General features: G+C 40.8%; 1 protein-coding gene across 1 annotated transcript in view; it reads left to right on the top strand.

Moving 5' to 3' along the window:
- The window catches only part of LOC126188961 (laminin subunit alpha), a 364,582-nt gene that overhangs the window by 49,296 nt on the left and 301,238 nt on the right, over positions 1 to 14,048 (top strand). The gene's annotated exons all lie outside the window — the stretch shown is intronic.

Here is a 14,048-nt window from a genome sequence, read left to right as displayed (position 1 = left end):
ATTTCCTCCTTTCCATCATTTCTACAATTTCTTCTAACTTCCCAGTTAGAGTCCTTACGTTTAGGGTGCCCAGTCGTAAACCATCTCGTAATCCTTTTCCATTGCTTGGTCGGTTTCCTTTAGATCCGTTCCGTGATCCGAGGCATGTTCCCTTTTTAAAAGCAGTTGATTTATCCACTACTGGCTTGCTAGGCCTATCGCAGCTTCACCAGAGCCCCATTAGCCGTCACGTTTCAGGGTTCCCATAGGGCCTTCTCAGCTACCGTAGCGGTCCTGGGGCACACGAAGTCCCCGCTGTACATCGCTCCTGTAGGCAGTCCCCTACTTTGTGCCGTTGCCCATCTCCCACGACTTGGACGAGGGGTTGGACTCATTTCTCCACAGAGCTCTTTAATTTTCCAACAAGCGTTATCTAACTTTCCCCTAGTGAAATAAGCTTCTAAATCATTACATTTGTCCTCTAGCCATTCCTGATCAGCCATTTTGCACTTCCTGTCAGTCTTATATTTTATACGTTTGTATTCTCTTTTGCCTGCGCCATTTTTCTGCATTTTTTATATTATCTTGGAAATATTTTACTCAAGAGGACGCCATGCTCATTTAACTATACAGTAGAGCTAAATGCCCACGGGAACAATTACGGATGTTGTTTTTCGTCGCTTACAGGCGCTCGCGGTACCGGCACAGCTAGTCCACTTTGGTTGATGTTACAAGGCCAGATCACTCAATTACTCAGACTGTTGCCCCTGCAGCTATTAAAAAGGCTGCTGCCCCTCTGCAAGAGCCACATGCTTGTCTGGCCTCTCAGAAGACACCCCTCCGTCGTGGTTATACCTACGGTACGGCTATCTGTATCTCTAAGACACGCAAGCCATCCCATCAATGGCAAGGTTCTATTAGGAAACAAAGTTCAGACGTAAATTATTTGCTGGTTACCGAAAAAACGCATTAAAGTTATGCGATTTTAGGGTGCCTTTTTGGTCAGTTCAGTGTTTATAAAGAAATTTCCTAGTTTCCCCGGTTTCGCAATCACCAGATGGAGCCTCATATCTTATATTGCTATTAACTTTTCATGAATTTCTGATTCTGCAAACTTTAAAATGTTGATTACTGCAGATTCTAAGAGTATCAATGCTTTGATATTCGTACTCGCCCTTAATGTAAATGGCAACGCCTCTTTTGACTACACTTTTCGTAGTAGTCCGTGCTTTTTGAATAACTATATACATTCTAACGTAAAGTCATTTCTACACGTGGTCATAGCGAAACGAAATAAAACTACACAACCATTTATAATAGTCAGATAAACTGGTAGCTAACTAGCATTATCGCCGCATGCTGACGATTCCTTGCCAGCGATTCATCGAATTACATGGGAGCTACGAGTGATCATTATCCGCCACTTGCGCGCACACGTGGACAGATCACGAGATCTGGAGATGCTGTAATCCGTTGCTATGTAGGGTTCCTTGAAAAGCCTGTTTTACTTGAACACTGCACATACACAGAAATACGGGGCAGTGGCGTCACCTTCTTACTTGGAATTTAACTAACACTCGCTTCGTTCGTGCATATTATGCATAGTAGGACTATTGTTGTTGTTGTTGTGGTTTTCAGTCCTGAGACTGGTTTGATTCAACTCTCCGTGCTACTCTATCCTGTGCAAGCTTCTTCATCTCCCAGTACCTACTGCAGCCTACATCCTTCTGAATCTGCTTAGTGTATTCATCTCTTGGTCTCCCTCTACGATTTTTACCCTCCACGCTGCCCTCCAATACTAAATTGGTGATCCCTCGATGTCTCAGAATATGCCCTACCAACCGATCCCTTCTTCTAGTCAAGTTGTGCCACAAACTTCTCTTCTCCCCAATCCTATTCAACACCTCCTCATTAGTTATGTGATCAACCCATCTAATCTTCATCATTCTTCTGTAGCACCACATTACAAAAGCTTCTATTCTCTTCTTGTCCAAACTATTTATCGTCCACGTTTCACTTTCATACACGGCTACACTCCATACAAATACTTTCAGAAACGACTTCCTGACATTTAGATCTATACTCGATGTTAACAAATTTTTCTTCTTCAGAAACGCTTTTTTTGCCATTGCCAGTCTACATTTTATATCCTCTCTACTTCGACCATCATTAGTTATTTTGCTCCCCAAATAGCAAAACTCCTTTACTACTTTAAGTGTCTCATTTCCTAATCTAATTCCCTCAGCATCACCTGACTTAATTCGACTACATTCCATTATCCTCGTTTTGCTTTTGTTGATGTTCATCTTATACCCTCCTTTCAAGACAATGTCCAGTCCGTTCACCTGCTCTTCCAAGACCTTTGCTGTCTCTGACAGAATTACAATGTCATCGGCGAACCTCAAAGCTTTTATTTCTTCTCCGTGGATTTTAATACCTACTCCAAACTTTTCTTTTGTTTCCTTTATTGCTTGCTCAATATACAGATAGAATAACATCGGGGAGAGGCTACAACCCTGTCTCACTACCTTCCCAACCACTGCTTCCCTTTCATACCCCTCGACTCTTATAACTGCCATCTGCTTTCTCTACAAATTGTAAATAGCCTTTCGCTCCCTGTATTTTACCCCTGCCACCTTCAAAATTTGAAAGAGAGTATTCCAATCAACATTGCCAAAAGCTTTCTCTAAGTCTACAAATGCTAGACACGTAGGTTTGCCTTTCCTTAATCTTTCTTCTAAGATAAGTCGTAGGGTCAGTATTCCCTCACGTGTTCCAATATTTCTACGGAATCCAGACTGATCTTCCCAGAGGTCGGCTTCTATCAGTTTTTCCATTCGTCTGTAAAGAATTCACGTTAGTATTTTGCAGCTGTGCCTTATTATACTGATAGTTCGGTAATTTTCACATCTGTCAACACCTGCTTTCCTTGGGATTGGCATTATTATATTCTTCTTGAAGTCTGAGGGTATTTCGCCTGTCTCATACATCTTGTTGCAGGGGCAACAGTCTGGATGATTGACTGATCTGGCCTTGTAACAATAACCAAAACGGCCTTGCTGTGCTGGTACTGCGAACGGCTGAAAGCAAGGGGAAACCACAGCCGTAATTTTTCCCGAGGGCATGCAGCTTTACTGTATGGTTAAATGATGATGGCGTCCACTTGGGTAAAATATTCCGGAGGTAAAATAGTCGCCCATTCGGATCTCCGGGCGGGGACTACTCAGGAGGACGTTGTTATCAGGATAAAGAAAACTGGCATTCTGCGGATCGGAGCGTGGAATGTCAGATCCCTTAATCGAGCAGGTAGGTTAGAAAATTTAAAAAGGGAAATGGATAGGTTAAAGTTAGATTAGTGGGAATTAGTGAAGTTCGGTGGCAGGAGGAACAAGACTTTTGGTCAGGTGAATACAGGGTTATAAATACAAAATCAAATAGAGGTAATGCAGGAGTAGGTATAATAATGAATAAAAAAATAGGCGTGCGGGTAAGCTACTACAAACAACATAGTGGACGTATTATTGTGGCCAAGATAGACGCGAAGCCCACGCCCACTACAGTAGTACAAGTTTATATGCCAACTAGCTCTGCAGGTGATGAAGAAATGGATGAAACGTATGATGAGATAAAAGAAATTATTCAGATAGTGAAGGGAGACGAAAATTTAATAGTCATGGGTGACTGGAATTCGAGTGTAGGAAAAGGGAGAGAAGGAAACATAGTAGGTGAATATGGATTGGGGCTAAGAAATGAAAGAGGAAGCCGCCTGGTAGAATTTTGTGCAGAGCATAACTTAATCATAGCTAACACTTGGTTCAAGAATCATTAAAGAAGGTTGTATACATGGAAGAATCCCGGAGATACTAAAAGGTACCAGATAGATTATATAATGGTAAGACAGAGATTTAGGAACCAGGTTTTAAATTGTAAGACATTTCCAGGGGCAGATGTGGATTCTGATCACAATCTATTGGTTATGAACTGCAGATTAAAATTGAAGAAACTGCAAAAAGGTGGGAATTTAAGGAGATGGGACCTGGATAAGCTGACTAAACCAGAGGTTGTACAGAGTTTCAGGGAGAGCATAAGGGAACAATTGACAGCAGTGGGGGAAAGAAGTACAGTAGAAGAAGAATGGGTAGCTCTGAGGGATGAAGTAGTGAAGGCAGCAGAGGATCAAGTAGGTAAAAAGACGAGGACAAGTAGAAATCCTTGGGTAACAGCAGAAATATTGAATTTAATTGATGAAAGGAGAAAATATAAAAATGCAGTAAATGAAGCAGGCAAAAAGGAATACAAACGTCTCAAAAATGAGATCGACAGGAAGTGTAAAATAGCTAAGCAAGGATGGCTAGAGGACAAATGTAAGGATGTAGAGGCTTATCTCACTAGGGGTAAGACAGATACTGCCTACAGGAAAATTAAAGAGACCTTTGGAGATAAGAGAACCACTTGCATGAATATCAAGAGCTCAGATGGAAACCCAGTTCTAAGCAAAGAAGGGAAAGCAGAAAGATGGAAGGAGTATATAGAGGGTCTATACAAGGGCGATGTACTTGAGGACAATATTATGGAAATGGAAGAGAATGTAGATGAAGATGAAATGGGAGATGCGATACTGCGTGAAGAGTTTGACAGAGCATTGAAAGACCTGAGCCGAAACAAGGCCCCGGGAGTAGACAACATTCCATTAGAACTACTGACGGCCTTGGGAGAGCCAGTCCTGACAAAACTCTACGATCTGGTGAGGGAGATGTATGAGACAGGCGAAGTACCCTCAGACTTCAAGAAGAATATAATAATTCCAATCCCAAAGAAAGCAGGTGTTGATAGATGTGAAAATTACCGAACTATCAGTTTAATAAGTCACAACTGCAAAATAATAACGCGAATTCTGTACAGACGAATGGAGGAAGACTGGTAGAAGCGGACCTCGGGGAAGATCAGTTTGGATTCCGTAGAAATACTGGAACACGTGAGGCAATACGGACCTTACGACTTATCTTAGAAGAAAGATTAAGGAAAGGCAAACCTACGTTTCTAACATTTGTAGACTTAGAGAAAGCTTTTGACAATGTTGACTGGAATACTCTCTTCCAAATTCTAAATGTGGCAGGGGTAAAATACAGGGAGCGAAAGGTTATTTACAATTTGTACAGAAACCAGATGGCAGTTATAAGAATCGAGGGACATGAAAGGGAAGCAGTGGTTGGGAAGGGAGTGAGACAGGGTTGTAGCCTCTCCCCAATGTTATTCAATCTGTATATTGAGCAAGCAGTAAAGGAAACAAAAGAAAAATTCGGAGTAGGTATTAAAATCCATGGAGAAGAAATGAAAATTTTGAGGTTCGCCGATGACATTGTAATTCTGTCAGAGACAGCAAAGCACTTGGAAGAGCAGTTGAACGGAATGGACATTGTCTTGAAAGGAGGATATGAGATGAACATCAACAAAAGCAAAACGAGGATAATGGAATGTAGTCGAATTAAGTCGGGTGATGCTGAGGGAATTAGATTAGGAAATGAGACACTTAAAGTAGTAAAGGAGTTTTGCTATTTCTGAAGAAGAGAAAATTGTTAACATCGAGTATAGATTTAAGTGTCAGGAAGTCGTTTCTGAAAGTATTTGTATGGAGTGTAGCCATGTATGGATTCTAATGGTTCAAATGGCCCTGAGCACTATGAAACTTAACATCTATGGTCATCAGTCCCCTTGAACTTAGAACTACTTAAACCTAACTAACCTAAGGACATCACACAACACCCAGTCATCACGAGGCAGAGAAAATCTCTGACCCCGCCGGGAATCGAACCCAGGAACCTGGGCGCGGGAAGCGAGAACGCTACCGCACGACCACGAGCTGCGGACGCCATGTATGGAAGTGAAACATGGACGATAAATAGTTTGGACAGGAAGAGAATAGAAGCCTTCGAAATGTGGTGCTACAGAAGGATGCTGAAGATTAGATGGGTAGATCACATAACTAATGAAGAGGTATTGAATAGAATTGGGAAGAAGAGGAGTTTGTGGCACAACTTGACGAGAAGAAGGGACCGGTTGGTAGGACATGTTCTGAGGCATCAAGGGATCACAAATTTAGCACTGGAGGGCAGCGTGGAGGGTAAAAATCGTAGAGGGAGACCAAGAGATGAATACACTAAGCAGATTCAGAAGGATGTAGGTTGCAGTAGGTACTGGGTGATGAAGAAACTTGCACAGGATAGGGTAGCATGGAGAGCTGCATCAAACCAGTCTCAGGACTGAAGACCACAACAGCAACATCAACAACATACATCTTGCTCACCAGATGGTAGAGTTTTGTCAGGACTGGCTCTCCCAAGGTTGCCAGTAGTTCTAATGGAATGTTGTCTACTCTGGGGGCCTTGTTTCGACTCAGGTCTTTCAGTGCTCTGTCAAACTCTTCACGCAATATCATATCTCCCATTTCATCTTCATCTACATCCTCTTCCATTTCCATAATATTGTCCTCAAGTACATCGCCCTTGTATAGACCCTCTATATACTCCTTCCACCTTTCTGCTTTCCCTTCTTTGCTTCCAAAGGTCTCTCTAATGTTCCTGTAGGCAGTATCTATCTTACCCCTAGTGAGATAAGCCTCTACATCCTTACATTTGTCCTCTAGCCATCCCTGCTTAGCCATTTTGCACTTCCTGTCGATATCATTTTTGAGACGTTTGTATTCCTTTTTGCCTGATTCATTTACTGCATTTTTATATTTTCTCCTTTCATCAATTAAATTCAATATTTCTTCTGTTACCCAATGGTTTCTACTAGCCCTTGTCTTTTTACCTATTTGATCCTCTGCTGCCTTCACTATTTCATCCCTCAAAGCTACCCATTCTTCTTCTACTGTATTTCTTTCCCCCATTCCTGTCAATTGTTCCCTTATGCGCTCCCTGAAACTCTGTACAACCTCTGGTTTAGTCAGTTTATCCAGGTCCCATCTCCTTAAATTCCCACCTTTTTGCAGTTTCTTCAGTTTTAATCTACAGTTCATAACCAGTAGATTGTGGTCAGAGTCCACATCTGCCCCTGGAAATGTCTTACAATTTAAAACCTGGTTCCTAAATCTCTGTCTTACCATTATATAATCTATCTGATACCTTTTAGTATCTCCAGGGTTCTTCCATGTATACAACCTTGTTTCATGATTCTTAAACCAAGTTCAAAAATGGCTCTGAGCACTATGGGACTTAACATCTTAGGTCATCAGTCCCCTAGACTTAGAACTACTTAAACCTAACTAACCTAAGGACGTCACACACATCCATGCCCGAGGCAGGATTCGAACCTGCGACCGTAGCGGTCGCGCGGTTCCAGACTGAAGCGCCTTTAACCGCGTGGCCACACCGGCCGGCTCTCTTAAACCAAGTATTAGCTATGATTAAGTTATGCCTTGCGCAAAATTCTACCAGACGGCTTCCTCTTTCATTTCTTAGCCCCAATCCATATTTACCTACTATGTTTCCTTCTCTCCCTTTTCCTACACTCGAATTCCAGTCACCCATGACTATTAAATTTTCGTCTCCCTTCACTACCTGAATAATTTCTTTTATCTCATCATACATTTCATCAATTTCTTCGTCATGTTGATATTTCTAAAAATATCGGGTATCCGTTGTATCGATATTTTAAGAAATATCCTTACCGGCCCAAGAAACATCGATCAAAAGAACCGATACATCGAAGAAAAGAAGTCGACCTACTGACTAATAAAGATATTGAATGCACATTGTAAAAATAATGTCAGTTTTAGAGCTGTATACTTAATTATTATTAGATATTACGTACATCAAAGCCTGCCTATCCCCTATAGATCAAGAACTAAAACGAAAACGATGCAGGTTCACGCTTGACGACAACCACTTTGCTAACAATGGTTACTGCATGTGGTGACACAATAAAAGGTATCCGTCGTTCGGTGTTGTCGCATATCGGATTCGTCCGGAACGCTTAAGGAGGACGTCCCTGTTTTTTCATTTCTACCACCGCCAGCGACCTAGCAGTTGTAGTGCCAAAACTGCGTGATGAAGTTAAACGTTGCAGTTTCTGTTAACAGCCTCGAGCGCCGATTACATCACCATTTCCCGTCACACGTGTCCGCCCACCGCAAAGACCAGTCTTGTTATTTAGATTTTTTTTTCGTTTTCAGAAACAGTTTTTGAAGAATGCTGAAGTTGAATTAATTTTTCCTTTTTTTTTTTACGCAACGGGTGTACTATTTCTTCATATTGGGAGTCTTGTTATTCCACACACAATGTTATCCGTCAGTGCAATCGGACTTGTTTGTGCCACCAATACTTGTTTCACACAGTCGAAGAGAAAGACTGGACATGATTAAAGCTCAAAAAGTAGTAAGACTCCATGACACAGTGAAAGGAATATTATAGCTACTAAAGTTTCAAAAGAACAATTTCAAATATTTACCGAAAATTACGAAAAAATATAAAATAAAGAATATCGGCTCTCGATATTGCCATTTCGATGTATACAAATCGATATACCGTGGGATACAACGTCGCAGATGTACATCAGTTTTTATAAAAATATCGATATATAGATATTTCATCAACTGCCCATTACTTAGGGACTTAAAAAAGTAAGTTAGCGTATCGTCTCAATTTAAGATCATTGCGCAACAAGACTGTCGCATTGTCAGAAGAAAAGACGTTCCGGGTTTCGTGCAGACACAGTTTCGCTGTGGTACGGACCACAGCTGAGTCACAGTGCGGGAGTAAAACGGAGCGGCTATTGGAAACGTAGCACACTCTAAATTGGAACTACGCGTGTCACTACGATTCTTGTGGGCAAAACGTGTAAATTGCGTACACATTCAACGACAAATTCTGGCGGTGCATAGACCAAATGCAATGCCGCTTCCTGATGTAGCAAAACGGTGCCGACACCGAGCGAGGTGTCACTGTCGTTAGTACGCTGGACCCGCATTCGGGGGAACGACAGTTCAAACCTGCATCCGGCACCCCTGATTTAGATATTCTGTGATTTCCCTAAATTGTTTCAGGCAAATGCCGGGATGGTTCCTTTCAAAGGCTACGGTCGACTTCCTTCCCTAATCTGATGGGACCGATGACCTCCTTATTTGGTCCCCTTCCCCAAACCAACCAACTAAATGTAGCCAACAATTTGACCAAGGACACACAGACATGGGCAGTGCTGACCGGTAAAGGAAGGCCATCGACATCGACCACAAAATACAATGTCTAGACAATCAGCGAAAAGCCTTTGGAGGGGAAGGAGATTTCCCAACGATGAGGACGTTCACACAGCGCCTCTCGAATGGCTCTGACACCAAGGAGCGGATTTCTGTCTTCGGTGACTGCACGATTGGTAGAAAGTTCTGAACTTTTGTGCTAACACTTGGGTAACTACGTAGAAAAATATGATCATGTTTCTGTGTCTTTGAAGCATTGTGTGGCATATAACAAAAGTCACTTGGCCTGCATTAATAATGCGAAGTCCCATCGTAGTAATGGATTTTGTGCCTGCTTAGTTTTTTATTGTTCATATTATGTTCGTAATGCACTTCGAAGGTTACTAGAGGATTTATTATTTTTTCTTTTTGCTACGGGTATTATCACACAAGAGATACAAAATAATCGAAAGTAAAAAATTATTTAGGATTTACAACACCTAGGCTATGAAAATACCTACGTTGTACATTCATAGATAAAATAACGCTTTAAAACAAAATCATTTAAACTATGAAGAAGACATAAGTATTGAAGGAGAAAAGTACTTTATTATATTACTTAACACTTATAGAAAGGAAAACGTGGAGTATTAAGTAAAAATGTGCCTTATTCTACCTTCTGAATATTGTTTGATGTGGGTGTATACGAGGGGGTTTCCCAAAAACCCGGAATTATTTTTTAAAAGCTATATATTTTTGAATTGTTTACAAAACAACCTTATCCCTGTCAAAATACGCTCCCTTACAACTAATACGTTTGTCCAACAGGTACTTCCATAGTTTTGTAGTCATCTTTAGAAATGACTGACAGCTCCACCCTCATTTTTTTCTTGACTTCTTCAGTGTTATCAAATCGGAGTCCTTTCGTGCACTTTTCATGTGTGGAAATAAGAAAAAAATCGCAAGGAGCCAGATCAGGTGAGTAAGCTGCGGGGAGGCAGCGGAACCATGTCATTTTTAGCCAAAAACTGTCTAACAGAAACGGGTGTGTGTGAAGATGCGTTGTCGCAGTGCAAGAACCAGTCTCCTGTCTGCCACAAATCGGGTCTTCTTTCGATAAACACTGTTGCGCGGTCTTCTTAAAACTTCCAGATAAAAGCTTTGATTGACAGTCTGGTCTGGGGAAACAAACTCGGAATGAACTACGCTCTTGGTATAAAAAAAGTAAATCAGCACTGTTTTGATGTTTGATTTGACTTGACGACAGTTTTGGACGGTGTGACGATGACGTCTTTCATGGGCTTGACTGTTGCTTTGTTTCTGTGTCATAACTATAGCACTTTGACAGAAAATCTGGATCAGTTTCAAGCTGATGTTTCACAGCATGGCATGTTTTAACTGTCAGTCATAACCCGAGGAACAAACTTGGCAGTAACCCTTCTCATTCCCAAATCTTACTTTAAAATTCGCTGAACCGAGCTCAAAGAAATCCCACTAATCCATGAGAGTTGATCAGGTATCTGTCGACGGTCTGTGAGCACAAGCTCTCGAATTTTTTCAATTTCTTCACCGATTCGGGCAGTTGATGGGCGTCCAGAACGAGGTTTGTCATCAATCGACATGGCGCCATCGAGCAAACCACTCGTAACTTGAGTTTTTCACATAGCGTCATCATGGTAAACTGCTTTCAACATTAAAACAGTTTCAGCGACATTTTCACCGATTAGAAAATAAAATTTCACAGTTGCACGTTGTTCATCTAAACTTGCCATCATAAAAAAAGAAACAAGAACAAAACAGTTCCAGCATAAACAATAACCGCAGATGGGCAGAACAATAACACAGGCGGCGCTGAACTAGCAATGAGTTGCTATTCACGCCTAGCGGCATAAATGCGCACTACACTAGCTCAGCCCACTGCAATGTTACTCCGGGTTTCTCTTTCCTTCATTGTTATATATCCCCCTTGTCCCATGTGGACGGGGCCGGGCCCGCTCTTCAGCCAAGAGCTTCTATAAAATAAAACAGCCGTAAAATAAATATTATTAAAGATGAAAAATTCACAGATTGTTTTTAAAAAACGATAAAAAGAGTGAAGTTTGTTGGTCTCTATATAAAAACATTAACGCTGTTGTCTTCTCTCACAAAAAATTAAAATCAAAGTATTAAAAGCTAAAAAACAAAAATATATACGTTTTAAAAACACATCGCAGAGAGGTGACATTCATCTTAGAAAAAGCACTGTACTTTCACTTAAAATCTGAAGTACTTACACTGGGAGAAAAGGGTTTGCGGAAGAGAGAATTCGTTCGATAGGTTTGTAAGCTGTATGTAGAAAAATATAGGCGTCAATTTCGTGGTGCTTGAACGACACTTTTCATATTCTTTCAGTTTTCGGCAGTGTGGAGGATAAAGGAACATTCACGATAAACTTGACTGATTGTTAATGAACTGTACTATAAATACACAAACTACAGTTCATACCTCAGCATATGTTGATTTTCCCCCCCAAAAGCCGTCGATATTGCCGAGGCTCCGTGATACTGGAATAGGACCCCTGCTTTGCACATAACTGGGAAAATGTGCCTTTACCGCAGGCGTAGGTGATCTATTGATTTGATGTTATTACATTTTACTGGAGATATATTGGGTCTCAACTTCATCTTCGATAAGGAAAGAAGTCGAAGTAATGAATTAAGATTCGTGCCAAAGGGAAAATCAAGATAGCCTGAGTTGTGAGTGGAAGTTTGTGTTACGGAGGACACTGGACTGGGGTATTGCGTCTATTACCATTTTTAGTTCATAAAGATGTTACGTTATTCCAGCTTTTGTGGTCCCTCATAGCCTCACTTGCGCGACGGGCATATCTTTACAAAGTTTTGGCGGCGACGTCTCAACAAAAACGGCCGCTCGTGGCAGGCGAGACCCAGTAGAGGGTAGGGATGGGAAGTAACAACCGATTAAAACTGCTTCCGGTATTTTTGTTCAGAATTACTGCAGTTTTTTCGGCATTTATTTGGTCTAGGTTATAGCAGGCATTTTTTTTTATTTTTTACTAATAACCGAGTAAAAAAACGAAGTATCAAACAGGCATAGCGGCAGTGCTAAATTTTTTCCTTTCGTAAACCTTTTTTTAGAAAGGAGTAATTTGCACTGGTTTGAAATATAGCGTTATTACAGAAAGTGGGAAAAAAGATCTGTTCTATTTTAATAACATTGCCGACAGAAACGAGCAAGAAACCCGTGGCATAAGAATTTGTACAGCTTTGCTAAGCCAATAGTGTCCCTGTTGCTGTGTGTGGTGACTTCAGGTACACGTGTAAGTGCAGTTTGCAAGACTTGACCCCACCTGGTCTGTAAGGTGGTTTATCGCTGTCATCGCCGGACATCCGTTGTATTGCAGAGTGGCACCAACCCTACTCTAGAAATATTTTTACGAAGTGACGTAACACTGAAGTGCAATGCTTCATTTGCTTTAAAATATTTAAGATTTGTCTGCCATTTCTATGAAATAATAAAAGAGGAAAGAGATTATGATACCAGTAATAAATTAAAAAATTAACAACAATTCATTCATGGAACACAGTAAAACTAGAAAGTAGTTGATTGCTACCTGTGACTACATAGTTAGCCTTCAGATACTTGTAGCCCTTGAAAACGAACAAATTAACACGAAAAACTGAGTTCTTTACAATCAGTTTTCATCCTTTAGCACTGACTATTGGTAATGCCTAAATGGTGGTAAGATCCCCGATTACAACATGATTTTTGAGCAGAGTTTCAAAAAATTAAAAGCAGTAGTAGAATACTGGTGTTTGTTTTTATTTTTATTTTCCTTTTTTTAATTAATAAATTTATTTTTTTAGTATTCAACCACTTCATCACGTTCCGAGAAAAGCAGCGAACTGTGGACGGACTAAGTTTTCTGTTACTTGCCTATTTAATTTAATGTTTTGAATCTATGTGTCTTGAAACTGAGAGAGTCAATTTTTTTTTCAATCTGTATTCGATTTCTGTGTTTATTACAGGAAATAACAGGAATAAGAAACCGAAATTTGGTTATTTTGAGCGGTTTTGACAGGTTAAACTGGTGTGGAAAACACCGATATAAACGAAAACTGGTTGTGAGTGAACACATGGTGCGTCGTGGGGCGATCACTCTGTTTTTAAAATAATTGAAAAGCCACGATCGCTTCGATATCGTTTACTAGATAACCGGTTTCAGCACTCTGAAGGTGCCATCATCGGATCTGCGAAGGTATAACATTACAGGTTTGAGGGAGGGCTTACATGAGTTATATGCATTACAATTATTACAGAACCACATGTCTGAAACGTGGATTAACATTTACAAAACCATATGGACACCATGACACGTGAGGCAGACCATCTGGTAAAAATCATTGTCACAGCCGATAAAAAATAAAAACAATAAAAAATAAAATGAGAGCAGTTTTTTATTATTTTTTATTGGTTGTGACAATGATTTTTGTCAGATGGTCTGCCTCATGTGCCATGATGTCCATATGGTTTTATAAATGTTAATCCACGTTTCAGGTATGTGGTTCTGTAATAATTGTAATGTATATAGTTAACTCGTGTAAGCCATCCCTCAAACCTGTTATGTTATACCTTCGCAGATCCGATGATGGCACCTTCAGAGTGCTGAAACCGGTCATCTAGTAAACGATATCGAAGCGATCGTGGCTTTTCAATTATTTTAAAAACCGGTTGTTTCAGCGATAACCGACATCCCTAGTAGGGCTGCTGTTGCAGACGCTCTTGGCACGAGCAGTCGATTGAGGCAAGAGAGTCGCTCGTGTAAAGGCAGCTTCTCGAGCGCAGCCGCAAGCCACTGGTTTATGCCCTCTGTAATTTGTGTGTACCGTCTTTTCTC

Source organism: Schistocerca cancellata, chromosome 5, assembly GCF_023864275.1.
Source record: "Schistocerca cancellata isolate TAMUIC-IGC-003103 chromosome 5, iqSchCanc2.1, whole genome shotgun sequence".
NCBI lineage: Eukaryota > Metazoa > Arthropoda > Insecta > Orthoptera > Acrididae > Schistocerca > Schistocerca cancellata.
Note: the sequence above shows the minus strand (reverse complement) of the source record. Positions and strands in the feature narration are given on the sequence as shown.